Here is a 15,684-nt window from a genome sequence, read left to right as displayed (position 1 = left end):
GGTTGTTGATGCCTTTGCCGGTGCCCAGGAGGCCATGGACCCATATTTCAATGGATTTTCTCTGATATACCTGTCTCTCAGAGAATGACTGTTATTTGGGTGATTTGTGATAGATTCTCTAAGATGGTCCATCTTGTACCATTCCCTAAGTTGCCATCTTCCTCAGAGTTGGTGCCCTTGTTTTTGCAACAGGTGGTTCGCTTGCACGGGATTCCTGAGAACATTGTATCTGACAGAGGAGTTCAGTTTGTTTCTAGATTTTGGAGGACTTTCTGTTCCAAGCTGGGAATTCAGTTGTCCTTCTCCTCTGCGTTTCACCCTCAGACCAATGGGCAGACGGAGTGAACAAACCAGACTTTGGAGTCGTATTTGAGATGTTTTATTTCTGCTGATCAGGATGATTGGGTTTCATTTTTGCCCTTGGCCGAATTTGCTTTAAATAATAGAGCTAGTTCTGCCACTTTGCTGTCACCTTTTTTTTGTAACTTTGGGTTTCATCCTCGATTCTCTTCAGGGCAGGTGAAGTCTTCCATACTTCACTCTATCAGCACCTGTACCTAGGGTGCAATAACATTGCTGTATGTGGTTTTTGTTGGTCTCTTATTGAGATTTGTACCTTTTTTAGGGTCACTCCTAATATGATATAATATGTTTCTTGCCCATTTATATTCTACATATAACCTTTTTTTTCCCTTCCTTCATCTCATTCCTCTCATTGATTGTTTTCTCACCTTTGTAATCAGGGTGAGTTAGGGGAGATAGGGACAGACGACGTCTGAGTGGGGGCGCCAAATAATCGATTTCTTCTAGGGTGCCAACCTCCAAGGCTAGGAAGGTGTATAGATAGGTTATTGTAGTCCTTGATTAGGGCTTTTTGTCTTTGTGGATTACACGGGAATAGGTGTTTTTTATTCAAACGATCAATAAAAGTTTTTAAGGGAATATATGTACACAAATAATATGGATTTATTCCTTTGTTTATTTAAGAAGTCTGTTTAGTATTATATGTTGGTTTATTTTTTTTATTATTTGCAGGAGACGAGGGCATCGGAGATTAGGCTTTCAGTAAGTATGGTTAATTTAGATTCAATAAAGGAGTCTGTGTGATTATTTCAAATAAATGATAATGATGATAATGTGTGCAAACTGTAAAGCGCTGCGGAATATTCTAGCGCTTTATAAAAATAAAGATTATTATTATTGTTATTATTATTATAAAGGACTTTATTCTGGCTGTGTGTTTATTTACCATATAATTATAGGATTAGTAATGGATAGGTGTCTTATAGAAGCCTCTTCATTACTAACCTGTGGGCTTGATGTCAGCTGACAATACAAAGGTGACATCAACCTCACAAATATGAAGAGCAAGGCTAAGATGTGCCATTTCTGGGATGGTTGAGAGCTGCTGTTTTTAGCCTGGGGGGTGCCAATATACATGGCCCTTTCCCAGGCTATGAATATCAGCCTGCAGCTGTCTGCCTAGCCTTTGCTGGTTCGATTTTATAGGACCCCCATTTCAAATTTTTTCTTGGGTTCCCCTGTAAGCTAGCCAGTAAAGGCTAAGCAAACATTTATGAGCTGATATTAATAGCCTGAGAACCTTTATGGCTATTGGCTCCTTCCCAGAAATATAACATCAACCCTCATCAGTCGGCTTTCCCTCTGCTCGTTATGAAAATTATGCGGGAGCCCGTGCAATTTTTAAAAAAATGTTTTTGAAAAATAAACAGATATTGCTTTTCACTCAGATTTCTGACAGTTGCTGTTTTGTTACAACATACAGTATGTGGGGCGTGGCCTGGGCTCTGAGCATGTAGGAGGCAAGAGCTCTAAGCTCCCAAAGTCACACACTAAAGCAACAAAAAAGCATGCAAAGGGTTAACAAAAAAACCCATACTGGACCCTATTCTCTTCCTGAAACTCTGGTGCACATTCTGAGCCTAAAACTAGGTCCCTGGTCCAAAGGAGACCAAAGATATGAACTTTTAAAAGTGTGGGACAGTAGTGGTGTAGGAGAAACAGAGGGACATCACCCTCCCACCATTTGCCTTCCTGGAAGTGACTGGAGTGCTACTGTGGGCTGTATATAAGCCAGGACTGATCTGGAGGCTCATCGCCAGTAATAAGGTCAATAAGGACTTTATTTGGAATCCTCCCGGTAAGGCACAACTTGATTCTAACTGACTGCAATGTTTTTGCCTGCGGGGTGTAGAGGATAATGGCACGGCTGTGGCGGAGGGATACGGAACTATGCACAATCTCCTCTCTGGATTTCTGGCTGAGTGCTGCCGAAATCAGGAAGTTCCACAGCCAGGGTGAGGAGAGCGGGGGCAGAGGAGCTGATCTGGACCCTTTCTGGACTGACACACCGAGGATATAAGCAGAGGACACCGGCGGGGACTACTTTCTTGTCACAGAGCAGAGTGGCGGTGGGATACCACTGGACCCATTGAAAAGACATCACAACGGCTAAGAACAGCGTTCCAAAGCCACATTGAGGACTGGACAGGGGACAACAAGCACAGGGGGAGCCTCTGAAGACAGCAGAGGTGAGGCACATCTGAGTTTGGGCCACTAGATCCGGCTGCTGATTAGTGCTCACAGCCGCAATAGACTTCAATGGGAAGTAGATCCAACTGCTCCCAGCTTCCAGCCTGTCAGCACTGAGCAGACCTGATGTCACAGGCCCTGCAGCGTTCAGTCAGCGGTCTCCCCTGTGACAGGCACAGATACTCCCACGAACTGTACAACACAGCAGAGACTTAACCACAGGGGTACTGGGGAAAGGACACAGGCATCTGGGAGGCACTCTTTATCCCCATATGGTGTCCCTAGGGATTGTTCACTGGCTGCTTTCAGCATATCAGCGGCGCAGGCATACAATATAACAGAGTCTGCAGTTCATGGCTGGTGGTCCCGGTGCCTGGTATCCATCTGACCAGTGAATTATAACAGAAGATTACCTTTATTTCAACTGAGGATCAGAGACACAGTGGGCTGCTGATATTGATACTGCAGAATTGTGTGACTTTCCTCACTCTCACTGAGGGTCTCTCAGTTAACTCCTTTGGGAAACTTGCTTTTTGACCATTTTTCTTAACTTGTTTGATTGAATAATTTAAAGAGGTCATAGATCTGATGTCTGGGAAGGGTTTGTGGCAAACCAAGATGCAGTCAAGTAGGGGCAGAGCTTCCAATAGCCCACACAGGGTCACGAGGCACAATTTTGGGGCACACTCTAAATCATACAACGATATCTCTAATTTGTTAAGCCCAATAAAATCTAGGTCACCCCTGAAAGGAGACGAGCCAAAAACGCTTTAGCTAAAAAAATCTCAGAACCCTGCATCTGTCAAAGTTGCAAAAGGGGGATCAGGTACTAATAGCTCATTGACCAAAACACTATCTAAAACACAACCTGAAACGCCTCAAAAAAATAAAAATTTAGGGGGCAACATTAAACCCCCCCTCCACTTGAGACTCTTACGGAGGAAATGGACACTTCCAAATCAAACAAAAGGAAGGGACCAGGCGATCAGGAAAACACTGGGAGTATCTCATCTGAGGACTCCAACAGTGTCTCAGCTGACTATACTCCAAACACAAGCCCTGAAAGGAGGGATAATGGAGGTCCATTCCCTTCGTTTGAGGTTCCTCCTCCATCCATTAACCTGGGGGAATACAAGGGGTCCAACAAACAAGCCACTGAAGGATTCATGGCGGATCTCTTCCAGTCCATCAGTGATGCCCTAAAAATAGGGTTTGAGACTCAGGCCAAGGCCCTACAGGAAACTTGCAGAAATCTTAGCCAAAAGGTTGAGAAATATGAGGTAAAGATGGTACAATCGGAGAGAGATATAGTTTACCTCTCAAAGGAGAATTCACTCCTCAAAAAGGAGGTTATTTCCCTTAAAAACAAATTGACGGATCTGGAAGACCAAAGCAGGAGAAATAACTTAAAGATACGAGGTATTCCTGAGTCGGTCTCCCAGGCAGATCTCTCTGATTACACCAAAAATTTGTTTAAAAAATTATCGCCAAAATTGACAGAATCAGAAGTCAATATCGATCCTATACACCGCCTCCCATGTCCCAAGGGGTTCCCACAGGAAAAGCCCAGGGACACTATCCTCAGGGTCCATTTCTTTGAAACCAAGGAGAAGGTTTTAAAATCTTTGCGAGGGAGAGGTTCAACTCCTGAGCCTTATAAAGATCTTAAGATTTTCCAAGACTTTTCCAAAGAGACTATGGACGCAAGAAGCTCCTTCAGAGATCTGACCTCTAAACTTAGGGAACTTAGAGTGTCGTATAGATGGGGTTTCCCTAGCAAGCTTTTAGTCTGGTATAAAGATAAACACTACCCCATCTATACTCCACACGAGAGTCAGAAGTTTCCTAAATTCCTGATGAGCCATCCTTTAGAGATAGGGATTAGGATTGATCTTTGTCTTATGTTTGAATTTATTTGGGGGTCACTATTATTTCCTTTTCCTGAACATGATTAGTACCCGTAATTACAGTTTATCGTTTTTCCCCCGATCTAAGGTGAGACACCAACCAGTTTGGAGTCCTCCAGGAGAACTCTCAAGTTCTTAATTTTTTTTTCTGTATTTCATTGTTCTATTTGTTTCCCTTTCCTGTTTTGATATTGCATTCTAACGATGAAAATTTTATCGTACAATGTTAGGGGGCTCAACAGTCTGAATAAGAGGTATGCGGTATGGAAGGAGATCAACCAAACCCGGGCCGAATTGGTATGCCTTCAGGAGGTTATACTGGCTTCCGATCGACACCCGGTCTTCCAGCACAAAAACTTCCCACAAATGTACAAGTCACTCTCCACAAAGAAAAAGTCTGGGGTCATCACATTGGTAGGTGGCACCTTTCCTTTTCAGCTCATCAAAGAAATACCAGACTCCTTGGTCAGGTTTCATATACTCATATGCTTACTCCATGAAAGGCCATGCACAATAGTGAATGTATACGCACCCAACAAGGGACACATTTGTTTCTTGAACAAGCTTATCAAAAAAAATCGACAAAGTTAAAACAGGCGAACTCATCTTATTGGGCGACTTTAATATTGTCCCAGATAGCAGCATTGATTCATCCTCTTTAGTTCGCCACACGGTCCCAGCTTTAAAAAACTGGTTAATTCAAAATGAGCTTTATGATGCTGATGCGGAACGCTGCTTGAATACATTGTCACGTGAGTATTCTCAATTTTCAGATGTACATAAGACAGCTTCCAGGATAGCTCTCCTACTTACTAACATATTCACTCTGTCCAAAATTAAGGACATTCGCTTCATGCAGAAGTCCATCTCGGATCATACCCCGGTTCTCACTGACTTCCTTGTGGGTCCTCCCCCTGACAAACCATTCCGCTGGAAGCTTAACTCAGCTTTGCTATATATACCAGAGTACAAACAAGAGATAGAAAACGCTCTCTTAAACTACTTCAAGGAAAACGTACCTGGTGAAGTAGATCAGTTCACGGTCTGGAACGCCCATAAAGCGGTCCTGAGGGGGTGTCTTATGCAAATTCTTTCTAAACATAAGAAGAGAAATAGGGAAAATATTACAAACCTACAGGCCCAAATTAATGATCTAGAGAAAAAACAAAAAAACTTAAAAGTTCCTTCCCAGACCGTCCAGGCTGAGATTTTGAGACTTAGACAGGGTTTTAGATCTGAAATCTACCAGGAATATGATGCAGTCATCAAAGCATCTAGGTACAAATTGTATGCATCTCTTAACAAGCCTACCAGGTTTATGATGAGGAAATTAAAAAGAGAATTAAAAGGAGAATAAATAAGATAGTATCTCCCTCGGGTGACCCCAAAACTCACCCTATGGACATTGTCAACTCATTTGCAGAATTCTTTAAAAATTTCTATAACCTGAAAGATGACCCCCAAACACCGGTGGTTAACTCGAATTTTGTAGATTCTTTTCTACAAAGTATCGATCTACCAAGAGTCGATGAGCTGGACTAGAATTATGTCAATAGCCCCTTTACAGAGAGAGAAATTGTTGACGTTATCAAGAAACTGCAGTCCCAAAAATCACCAGGGCCAGATGGCTTCTCTGGAGACTACTATAAATCCTTTTCAAAAGTTCTGGCTATGCGGCTGGCTTCCGTCTTTGATCTGGCGTCCTCTCGGGGTTCCTTCCCAAAGGAGATGTTAGAGGCAACAATTATCATGATTCAAAAGGAGGGGGGGACCCCGAGAGGATACAGAGCTATAGGCCAATATAGCTCATAAAGAGCTATATTAAAATCTGCTCAAAGATTATTGCAAACCGATTAAAAAACATCCTTCCACGTCTGTTGGCGGATAATCAAATAGGCTTTACAGAGGGCCGCCAGGCCTCAGACAGAACTAGAAGGGTGTTGAACCTGATAAATTTAGCGAACAACCTGAGAATCCAAACTGCTTTTCTGGCACTGGACGCCAAGAAGGCGTTTGATAGACTAAACTGGCTTTACTTAAAAGCAACTCTCGCTAGATTTGGCTTTGACGAGAAGTTTCTATCAACAGTTTTCGCCTTGTACTCGGGTCCTAGTGCCAGGATTTATACAAACAATTTCCTCTCCGACCCGTTCGACATTATCAATGGCACGAGACAGGGGTGCCCCCTGTCCCCCCTTTCTATTTGTGCTTGCCATAGAGCCCCTAGCCGAAAAAATAAGAATAAACAATGATATTAAAGGCTTTGAACTGACATCACGAAATTTTAAAATTGGATTATTCGCAGATGATCTATTCCTCACGCTACTGGATCCTGCAAACTCCATTAAAGCCCTTTCAGTTGAACTAGAAAAATTCTCTAGAGAATCTTATTTTAAGATACACCCAAACAAATCAAAATTTATAACTCTAAACATGAAACAATCTGAAATTAACTAAATAAAGGCCCAAACCCAGTTCATTTGGGAGGAGAAAGAGATTGTCTATCTAGGGATTAGAATAGCTGGATCAATCCAAGCCACAGTTAGGGCCAATTTAGACAGCATTATAAAGACTATTACAGGCGATCTATCCTTTTTGGCTCAGCTCGAGACTTCCATCTTTGGGAAGATTCTGGCAGTCAAAACTTTTATCCTTCCCAAAATTTTATACATATTTAGGACTTTACCAGTCAGCTTTCCGCACCAAACCATTGATAAAGCTCAAGAGCTCATCCGACTATTTATTTGGAAAGGTAAAAGAGCAAGAATATCTGCAGACTTGATGTACAAAAATAAAAAACATGGGGGCGCTGGACTGCCCAACATATACGCTTATTATCAGGCCTCGCTCATCAAACAGAGCTGGCACTGGTTTACTGAAAACATGACGCATCCAGCTTGGTATGGCTTGGAGAGAGATGCTAGTGATAGAAGTTCCATGCAAAAGCTTTTCTTTCACTTCCTTCTGCAAAGCCCAGTGAGAACTCATCCTATATTCCGGCCGATAATCTCAGCCTGGAGGGATCTCATTAAGCCGACTAAAAATATAAAAAAAGCAGAGCAAATCTTAAAGTTGCCTCTATCTTCATTGGCACTGATGGATGATCTCCCGATACCGGAGGTTTGGGGGAAATCTGGAATTAAAAGGGTGGGGGATGTTTTTAGTGGAGTGGAGTTCCTGAAATTCGGTGAGATCAGGGTTAAATATAATTTACCGTCATCTGAGCTAGTCTTTTACACCATGTTGAAAGACAGAATTTGGAAATTCATAAAAGGGAAGACTTTGAATTATGAAATGCTATCTCCACTATTGTGCAACCTTAAAAATAAAAACCTCTGGAGTCTGCGTAATTTGTATAGATCTGTTGTCAAAGACCTAACGAGCCACAAAAACATATACTTGAAGAGATGGGAGTCCGATTTTGGTGCTGATATCCGTCTCGAGAATTGGAACAATGCCATCAAAAACACTTACAATTCCAACATATCAATGGGTCTTCATGAGAGTTATTTCAAATTGTTAAATAGGTGGTACTATACCCCGACGAGGTTATCGCATTTTAACACAGAGCTATCTTCCTTGTGCTGGAGAGATTGTGGTCACCAAGGGAACCTCTACCATATTTTCTGGGGTTGTTCAAAAATCAAAAACCTCTGGCTTCAAGTCACACAGCACATTAACCTCATTGCTAAGGACTTCACAATTACACCCAAAAGAGCACTTCTTTCATTAGACATGGAACAATTTGATGATTCGGTAAGACACATTATCATACACATCCTCTTAGTGACCAAGACCATGTTAGCACAATGGTGGAAGAAAGCAGAGGTTCCCAAGTTTTCAGACATACTTGACAAGATAGGCCAACACAGCGATTTAGAACGCAGATTTGCGATTAACAACAATCACATTCACAAATACTCAAAAAAATGGAAGACCTGGAACAACAAATTTCATATCAAATAGACTTAACAAGAGGCACTATATTTTGAAGTTTAAACCTGGGAGTTTTAGTACTGGGATGCTGTATCTCCTTCCAAGAATGTTACCCCATAATAAGGATTGTTGATTTTTTTTTTCTTTTATGTTGTTATTCGATATATGTTATTCTATGCCTGTTTGTGGGTTCTCTAGTTTTTAAATTTTTTTCCGTACCTGTACAAGGTTGTTTATTCCCCACTCCCTTCCCTCCCTTCCTACCTTCCTTTCCCTACCCTGTTTATTTCTAAAAAACCAATAAAATTATTTGAAAACAACATACAGTATGTAGGTTAATTATGTTAATGCTCCTACATAGGCTGGTGTGTGTGTCTTTAGTTAACTCTTTATGTACTGTTTTATTAATGAGGGTATCTAGCTGACACCTGTTAATTACTACTCTTGGGCTTGGTAATTATATATATAATTTATATATATATACAGTGGGGCAAAAAAGTATTTAGTCAGTCAGCAATAGTGCAAGTTCCACCACTTAAAAAGATGAGAGGCGTCTGTAATTTACATCATAGGTAGACCTCAACTATGGGAGACAAACTGAGAAAAAAAAATCCAGAAAATCACATTGTCTGTTTTTTTTTCATTTTATTTGCATATTATGGTGGAAAATAAGTATTTGGTCAGAAACAAAATTTAATCTCAATACTTTGTGATATATCCTTTGTTGGCAATGACAGAGGTCAAACGTTTTCTGTAAGTCTTCACAAGGTTGCCACACACTGTTGTTGGTATGTCGGCCCATTCCTCCATGCAGATCTCCTCTAGAGCAGTGATGTTTTTGGCTTTTCGCTTGGCAACACAGACTTTCAACTCCCTCCAAAGGTTTTCTATAGGGTTGAGATCTGGAGACTGGCTAGGCCACTCCAGGACCTTGAAATGCTTCTTACGAAGCCACTCCTTCGTTGCCCTGGCGGTGTGCTTGGGATCATTGTCATGTTGAAAGACCCAGCCACGTTTCATATTCAATGCCCTTGCTGATGGAAGGAGGTTTGCACTCAAAATCTCACGATACATGGCCCCATTCATTCTTTCATGTACCCGGATCAGTCGTCCTGGCCCCTTTGCAGAGAAACAGCCCCAAAGCATGATGTTTCCACCACCATGCTTTACAGTAGCTATGGTGTTTGATGGATGCAACTCAGTATTCTTTTTCCTCCAAACACGACAAGTTGTGTTTCTACCAAACAGTTCCAGTTTGGTTTCATCAGACCATAGGACATTCTCCCAAAACTCCTCTGGATCATCCAAATGCTCTCTAGCAAACTTCAGACGGGCCCGGACATGTACAGGCTTAAGCAGTGGGACACGTCTGGCACTGCAGGATCTGAGTCCATGGTGGCGTAGTGTGTTACTTATGGTAGGCCTTGTTACATTGGTCCCAGCTCTCTGCAGTTCATTCACTAGGTCCCCCCGCGTGGTTCTGGGATTTTTGCTCACCGTTCTTGTGATCATTCTGACCCCACGGGGTGGGATTTTGCGTGGAGCACCAGATCGAGGGAGATTATCAGTGGTCTTGTATGTCTTCCATTTTCTAATTATTGCTCCCACATTTGATTTCTTCACTCCAAGCTGGTTGGCTATTGCAGATTCAGTCTTCCCAGCCTGGTGCAGGGCTACAATTTTGTTTCTGGTGTCCTTTGACAGCTCTTTGGTCTTCACCATAGTGGAGTTTGGAGTCAGACTGTTTGAGGGTGTGCACAGGTGTCTTTTTATACTGATAACAAGTTTAAACAGGTGCCATTACTACAGGTAATGAGTGGAGGAAAGAGGAGACTCTTAAAGAAGAAGTTACAGGTCTGTGAGAGCCAGAAATCTTGATTGCTTGTTTCTGACCAAATACTTATTTTCCACCATAATATGCAAATAAAATGAAAAAAAAACAGACAATGTGATTTTCTGGATTTTTTTTTCTCAGTTTGTCTCCCATAGTTGAGGTCTACCTATGATGTAAATTACAGACGCCTCTCATCTTTTTAAGTGGTGGAACTTGCACTATTGCTGACTGACTAAATACTTTTTTGCCCCACTGTATATATATATATATATATATATATTCCCTTATATTTGTTTAGTGTGTAAAGATTATAAATTTGAACATGGTATGTAATGATGTTATGGTCTTCAATGGAGAATGAAAAAGGTTAAACAAGGAAATGACAACAGAATTTTTTTAATAGTATATCCTTATTTAGCTCTATGGATTTGCAAAAACACATGAAAAAATGCATCAAAAACACAAATAGGCAACGTGCACACATAGCCTTAAGGTGCAAGTGCATTTTAGTATTATCATGGCTTCCTATTGTTGGGAAAACAATTGTATGATGTTAATCTGGCTAAAAAAAAAAAAAACTAATTATAATGAAAGGAATGGAAAGCATAGGAATGGGGTGCCATTCAGAAAGGAGTATGTAGATCTATAAATATATAGTATATATAAAGTGCATTTGCTCTTTTGTATCTATATCTTATAGAGCTCCATAACTTTGGTTAGAAAGACATATCAAGTGCCTATGATGCAAGGAAAGCACATTAAGGGCTCATACTCACTTGCGGACGAGTGCAATCAGATAAACAGCAGCATTTAACTCCCACTTCCGGTCATAGAGCCGGAAATCTGCCCACCGGTGACGCCCGTCACGTGATCGTGGGTCACTGGTTTGTTGGCATTACAGTCAGAGGTCTCCTGGAGACCCCTTTGATTGTCAGTGCATTCTTTCTGTGAGCGCCACCTGGTGGTCGGCGCACATAGCATGTAAGTAATTCTGCTATATAGAGGCAATCTGATCATTGCCTCTATCTAGCAGAGCCAATCAGGTTAAGGCTGGTTTCACATTAGCGCTTTTTAAGCGCACGCACGGCCGGGGTAGCTCCGCCCCCAAGCCGGCTCTCTGCCCGGCGTGCCCGCCCCTTGCTTGTAGCGCCGCCTCCTAGCGCACAGCGGCGCCTGCGATCGGCGCACCCTATCTTTAGCATAGGGTGCGCAGATCGTGCGCAGGCCGTGCGCTAGTTGCGCTTTGACCTGCGCTGCGCACTCTTGACGGTGCGCCGTGCGCGCCAAAATCAAACTTTCCGGATTTTGGCGCGCACGGCGCACCGTCAAAAGTGCACAGCGCAGGTCAAAGCGCAACTAGCGCATGGCCTGCGCACGATCTGCGCACCCTATGCTAAAGATAGGGTGCGCCGATCGCAGGCGCCGCTGTGCGCTAGGAGGCGGCGCTACAAGCAAGGGGCGGGCACGCCGGGCAGAGAGCCGGCTCGGGGGCGGAGCTACCCCCGGCTGTGCATGCGCTTAAAAAGCGCTAATGTGAAACCAGCCTAAGGCAGCTTCTAGTCTCCCATGGAGACTATTGAAGCAAGACAAAAGTAAAAAAGTTTTTAAAAATATAAAAAAAATAAAAGTTTAAATCACCCCCCTTTTGCCCCATTCAAAATAAAACAATTAAAAGAAATCAAACACACACATATTTGGTATCTCCCATTCAGAATCGCCAATCTATCAATAAGAAAAGATTAACCTGATCGCTAAACGGCGTAGCGAGAAAAAAGTCAAAACGCCAGAATTACTTCTTTTTTTTTTCGCCACAACATTGCATTAAAATGCAATAGTGGGCGATCAAAAGATCATATCTGCACTAAAATGGTATCATTAAAAAAAAAATAAACCCTCACTCAACCCGAGATCACAAAAAATGGAGACACTGCAAGTATTGGAAAATGGCACCATTTTTTTAACAAAGTTTGGAATTTTTTTTCACCATTTAAATAAAAAAGAACCTAGACATGTTTGGTGTCTATGAACTCGTAATGACCTGGAAAATAATAGTAACATAGTAACATAGTTATTAAGGTTGAAGGAAGACTTTAAGTCCATCTAGTTCAACCCATATCCTAGCCTAACTTGCCCTAACATGTTGATCCAGAGGAAGGCAAAAAAAACCCATGTGGCAAACAGTAAGCTTCACATTGGGAAAAAAAATTCCTTCCTGACTCCACATACGGCAATCAGACTAGCTCCCTGGAACAACGCAATATTAAGGAAACTAGTGTATATACCTTGTAATATTATACTTTTCAAGAAGGCATCCAGTCCCTTCTTAAATTTTATTAGGTAATCACTCATTACAACATCATATGGCAGAGAGTTCCATAGTCTCACTGCTCTTACAGTAAAGAATCCGCATCTGTGAGTATGCTTAAACCTTCTTTCCTCCAGACGTAGAGGATGCCCCCTTGTCCCCGTCACAGGTCTAAGTGTAAAAAGATCATTAGAAAGGTCTTTGTACTGTCCCCGCATATATTTATACATTGTAATAAGATCACCCCTAAGCCTTCGATTTTCCAAACTAAATAACCCCAAGTGTAATAACCTGTCTTGGTATTGCAGACCCCCTAGTTCCCTAATAACCTTGGTCGCTCTTCTCTGCACCCACTCCAGTACAGCCATGTCTTTATTATACACCGGAGAATTGTACACAGTATTCTAAGTGTGGTCGCACTAGTGACTTATATAGAGGAAAAATGATGTTCTCCTCACGAGCATCTATGCCTCTTTTAATGCATCCCATTATTTTATTTGCCTTTGCAGCAGCTGCCTGACACTGGCCACTAAATGTGAGTTTGTCGTCCACCCATACACCCAGGTCTTTTTCAGTGACAGTTTTGCCCAGTGTTTTACAATTAGGCCAGGGTCACACTAACCGACGCAAAATACGGTCCATATTTTACATGCGTAATACGGATGAATGACCCCTAAATAGTGCTCCGTATGTCATCCGTAATCAAGGTGTGGTCGCGTATTTTGCGCATGTCAGCATCCGTATGTAATCCGTATGGCATCCGTATGGCGAGATTTTCTCGCAGACTTGCAAACTGGACATATAATGGAGCCCTATGACAGGGTTTCTAACAGAAACCAAAGAATAGATATAGACACATAGAATGCATATATATATATATATATATATATATATGAACAACGACAAAGCAAAGTCCAGCAATAACGTGAGCAATCCAGGATGCTGTTAAAAATTTTTTCTTTTTATTCATAAATCCATTAAAATGGAAAGATTCTGGACCGTGAAGAAGGCGGGTTCTACCGCTGAAACGCGTAGTCCTATCTGCACGACTTTCCTGCTTTATTGCTGTTTTGAACTGCTTGGACCATTGCATTTTAATGGATTTATGAATAAAAAGAAAAAAAATTTTAATAGCATCCTGGATTGCTCACGTTATTGCTGGACTTTGCTTTGTCGTTGTTCACATTTGTATGGATGGACTCCTACATCCAGATCCGGGCACAACGGAGTTAACCAGGTCAGCTGAGGTTCCAGGTGGTTCACAGGAGTGAGCTGGTCTACATTGTTGGATTTATATATATATATATATATATATATTCTATGTGTCTATATCTATTCTTCCGTTTCTTTATTAAAACTGTCAGTGTGAGTTTACTGTATAGCGCACTGAATTAAAAGACACCTGGTGTGTATTTCTCGCAAGTCACATGTATGGTCCGTGTGTAATCTGTATTTTTTGCGCACCCATAGACTTGCATTGGCGTATTACGGGCGTAGTACGCTGACAATCGCAGCATGCTGCGATTGGCACGGTCCGTAGAATACGGCCGAGAAATATACGGCTGTTGGGAGCTACCCCATAAAAAATCATTGGTCCGTGTGTAATGCGTGCTTTTAACACCTCTCACTCATCCGTATTCCTCTCTAGTGTGACCCCGGCCTTAAGCACATAATTATACATCTTGTTTCTTCTACCCAAGTGCATGACCTTACATTTATCCCCATTAAAGCTCATTTGCCATTTATCAGCCCAAGCTTCTAGTTTACATAAATCCTCCTGTAATATAAAATTGTCCTTCTCTGAATTGATTACCCTGCAGAGTTTAGTGTCATCTGCAAATATTGAAATTCTACTCTCTATGCCCCCTACAAGGTCATTAATAAATATGTTAAAAAGAAGCGGGCCCAAAACTGAACCCTGTGGCACCCCACTGCTAACCGTGACCCAGTCCGAGTGTGCTCCATTAATAACCACCCTTTGTTTCCTATCCCTGAACCAGCTCTTAACCCACCTACACATATTTTCCCCTATCCCCATTGTTCTCATTTTATGTATCAACCTTTTGTGTGGCACCGCATCAAAAGCTTTTGAAAAGTCCATGTACACCACGTCCACTGCATTCCCTTGGTCCAGTCCCGAACTTACCTCTTCATAAAGCTTATCAGATTAGTCTGACAGGAACGGTCCCTTGTAAACCCATGTTGATATTGGGTCATGAGGTTATTCTTCTCTAAATACTCCAGTATACTATCTCTTAGAAAACACTCTGGCTGGTCAGTTTTAGCTTTTAGTGAACCTAGTAAAAAAGCCAAACAAAAAATAAGTGTGGGATTGCACTTTTTTTGCAATTTCACTGCACTTGGAATTTTTTTCCCATTTTCTAGTACACAACATGGTAAAACCAATGGTGTTGGTCAAAAGGACATCTCATCCCACAAAAAAACAAGCCCTTACACGGCCATTTTGACCAAAAAATAAAAAAAGTTATGGCTCTGGGAAGAAGGGGAGCAAAAATTGAAAATGCAAAACCAAAAATACCTCTGGTCGTTAAGGGGTTAAACAACTATAGTCAGTACCAACACAAATCATGGTAGATGCAGCAAGTTGTCAGCTATAGTGTACAGCTGACAGCTACAGGATTGTCACCTGTAGGGGGATGTTGGTCTCTTATATTGCAGGTCAATAAGATGTATTGGTGGTCACTTAGGGGATAAAGTATAAGCCATGTATAATGTTACAGACACAGAGCAGTAAACATGCAAGAAACAAATGAATATAGAGTCATTTATCCAGATGCAGTGTTTTGACTGAACAAGCCTTATTCCGGGGAAAGTGAATGACATGTGGGACAAAGGTCCATATATTTATGCATGTGGCCAATAAGATTGCGTGAACCACATGTCACGCTGCAGCACTGCAGGTAAATGCAAACTCCACTAGATGGCAGCAGAGTGGAGAGAGTGCTGAAATCCTACTCAGAGCAGACCAGCAGAACTGCAGCGAAGCTAGCACCAGGTGGCAGCAGAATAATCAGACAAACCGGGTCGATACCAGAGAGGAGAGTAGTACCAAGGGAAATCCCAAACGCAGAGTCAGAGGAGCACCAAAAGATCAGTATCGGTCCATAGCAGAAGTACCAGAAGGAAGA

This window comes from Dendrobates tinctorius, unplaced genomic scaffold (genome assembly GCF_039654945.1).
Source record: "Dendrobates tinctorius isolate UK_male_01 unplaced genomic scaffold, ASM3965494v1 ptg000145l, whole genome shotgun sequence".
In the NCBI taxonomy this organism is placed as follows: Eukaryota; Metazoa; Chordata; class Amphibia; order Anura; family Dendrobatidae; genus Dendrobates; species Dendrobates tinctorius.
The sequence above is the reverse complement of the archived record's forward strand: the minus strand, read 5'-3'. Positions refer to the sequence as shown.